The sequence below is a fragment of the Patiria miniata genome, unplaced genomic scaffold, assembly GCF_015706575.1.
Source record: "Patiria miniata isolate m_02_andy unplaced genomic scaffold, ASM1570657v1 HiC_scaffold_10, whole genome shotgun sequence".
Classification (NCBI taxonomy): domain Eukaryota; kingdom Metazoa; phylum Echinodermata; class Asteroidea; order Valvatida; family Asterinidae; genus Patiria; species Patiria miniata.
The window spans coordinates 14,627,509-14,630,720 of record NW_024037048.1 but is presented as its reverse complement, the minus strand read 5'-3'; the positions used below and the strand labels follow the sequence as shown (position 1 = coordinate 14,630,720).

General features: G+C 36.6%; 1 long non-coding RNA gene across 1 annotated transcript; it reads left to right on the top strand.

Annotated features, from left to right (window-relative positions):
- The first annotated feature begins 654 nt into the window (after positions 1-654).
- On the top strand, positions 655-1,989 carry LOC119738707. Its single transcript, XR_005272492.1, has 2 exons — positions 655-1,299; positions 1,687-1,989. It is a non-coding gene; the product is annotated as an uncharacterized LOC119738707 (long non-coding RNA).
- The last annotated feature ends 1,223 nt before the right edge of the window (positions 1,990-3,212 follow it).

Here is a 3,212-nt window from a genome sequence, read left to right as displayed (position 1 = left end):
AAAACAGGAAAAATTTCTCACCAAGTTATTACGGTCAAGTTTTTAAAATAGTAGGTTTTCTCGGCCGAATTCGTCAAGAAAAACAACCTGTTTAATGTCGCATTGTTCAATTTCTCTCGAATTGACTGATTCTTGAAATTAGCTTTCAATTTGTTTACACGTTATTATTGAAACGATTTTTCCAATCATTTTATAGGCATGTATCTATTTTTGAGACACTATAGGAACTCGGTCAAAAGTTCGTTGGCATTTTATAAGCTTTTGTTGCACTTGGCCAGGCAAATTTACTTTTAACTCCAGTTCTCTTTGTAGTTTAAAGCAGCAATGAAATCTTTCATTCAATATGAAATATTATAGGGTTTCCCGCCCAATTTCACACTTTGCTAATTTAATAATAAAACATTTGCATTCAAAAGTAACACAGTTCAATGATATTTGGAAGTTGCATGAGCAAGGTATTGTATTATAGTGATACAACAGAGTATAAAATGACATGGCTTTTGAAAAGTTTGGATTAAGGAATCTACAGCTATTTCAAAGATCGGAATGCCTGGGAAGGGAATATGAAAAAAGCAGAACAGAACTGTATCAATGTAAAGTGTTAAAGTGATAGAAGGAAATACATTTAGAACACTCGCCGATAAAATACTGTCACAGAGTGACTTTATTTTAATAAAACGAATTTACTCTTTATTGGTTGTAGAAACAAGTTTATTTTTATGTGGCCTGAATCTAGTACATTGGAGTTGTAGAAACAACATTTATTTTATGTGGCCTGAATCTAGTACATTGGAAGTTGGAATTTGGAATGTGTTTTATGTAGAGGGTAACACAATGTACTTTTATTTGAGGCTCTCATACCCAACATTCCGGGGATAGGTGAGCTAGCCAAACCATGTTTTGTTGAGCCTGTGACGCTTAAATAATTAAGCCACACCTCGTTTGTTATTGGTCAATGGGGCTTACGTCATACTCAAATGTGAATTTTAAATAGGCAATGAGAAGCCTGAGTGGACAGAATAAACTTATCATGTTAATTTATGCATAGGACTAATTTTATTTTGGGTATACAAGCGTGGGCAACTGTAAGAGAAAGGACTTGCTAAGAGAAATTCCGAGTAGAAGGCAGTGGCCAGACTCGAAGTGATTTTTGAGACTAAGAAGCCAAGGGAGATAGGGCAATGCATAGCCAGCCTGCAGCAGAGCTAATGAGAGCTCATTGAGTCTGAACTAATAAGAGTTCACGAACCAGCGTATAGAAAATTCAGCAGCGTATAAGCCAGGAGTCCTTCAATTCCTGTAAGTTAAACCATAAATGTAATTATTGTTGTATTAAACTTTGCTTAATTTATTCATTTTGTGGGAAACATAATATCACTTTAATAACTGGAGACTAATTTTTATGAGATTTTGGAAAGATTAAGTGTGAAATGTATTGGCTAGAACTTGGCATTAATTTTGTATAAAATACAATAAGGCTTATATTGCATAAAAAAACGACAAGTGTTGGCCTACGAAGGTGCTAGTTGCGTTTGAGGAAATTTGGCCAAACACATAATTTTGTTACGCAGAAATGTTTGGATATTTTGGCGAACAAATTTGATATTGCTTGATTAGTTATTGTACAATATTAACATATTGGCAAACTATATAGAGAACACGTCCCTGTTATTGCTATGTTTTCAGGGCTTTTAATCTTGGTTTTGGGATTGCGTCCCCGTGACCAGAGGAGTGAGACCGGACTGCAGCGGCGGGACCAGAGGACCGTGTGGACTCCGCTGGCCAAGTGGGAAAGCTACGGGCATAGCGCATTTTGCTGGACACGAGACAACAAGAGACACTCGGACACTTCTTTTCTATGCTGTAACTAATATTTGTGATTGTACTAAATACTGGAAGTTGCCCCTTAATCTGAATTCAATAAGGAATATAAATCGTGTGTATGATAAGTCTGTAAATAAATATAAATATTGTAAAGAGAAGAGTGAAGGCCTAGTTTTCTCTGAGTGTCAGGGTTCATGGGGTGGGCAAACCCTGGGATGTGACAAATACTATGTCAAAATACAGATTTTTATGTAAGGACAATTAAGTCACCAGTTTGTTAATTGCTGTAATCCCTCTTTGGAAGTAAAAAAAAAAATCATATTAATTTGTTTTTTTTTGTGGCCAATACGATTGGCGATTTGCGAATTGCAAATTAAATAGACTCCTTATTCCATTGCACTTTCGTTGAAAATGAATACTTCCTCTTACAAATTCGCCGACACTCAGTGCAAAATCGAAAACCAACAAAAGAAATGGATTTTCTTTGGCACGAAAAAGTTGCCTTCACGCTTTGATGGGTGTAAAATATTTTTAAAAAAATCGAATGCGCTAAATGCGACCTTTCGCAGTGTAATGAACAGTCTCTCTTATTGGACGAACAAGTTGCGAAAGTGGACGCAAAAACCTATATGTTATGATTCCCGAAGTTGATAAACAATCACAAACGAATTACAACGTGATCAACGATCAAGAAAAAAATAGGACAACGGTTGCGAAAACAATTCCGATTTAAAAAATAAATACAAGAAGACAAATTCCAAAGAATCTGATTACACAGCAACTAAATATTGGTGTGATCAATATTGTTTTTATCTTAGTTCTCTTTTTTTGCCAACTGATGTACCTGCATAAAAGAAAATGTGAAGGAAATTTCAGCATGTTTCCGCTATAAGTTCGAGGCACCCTGATGAGTTTAACGAGGAATTTGCAAAGACTGCAGGCCAAAATGTCTGGCACAGTTCTATGGTGGGTGTTATAGGGAGGGAATATCACTCGAGCGATGTTTTCTGTTAAAATCTTGACCAAAACTTAAAAGGTGTATAAATATAGAGAAAAAAATACAGTCTCCCACCAAAATCAATTCTCTGTTCTTATGATTGAGTGAGGAAAGTGTCAAATAACAGACACTCGCCTCGATGTAACGTTCTTGAATTCTATCACGAAGGAAATCCTCAACACTCAGCAGATTGCGAGCTGGAAATAATACCAACGAAAATGAGTCATTGAAAATCCGCTGGGAGATATCTTGGGGGCTGTTGGGGGAGGCATAGCTGAATTTCACAAGTAAAACACCCCCAGATCAAAATCTCTGTCGGGCGAAATGTGATCTGGTTTGATTATAGCGGAATGCGTCCTGCATGCAACGGCCCTGAACAGACCCACGCACG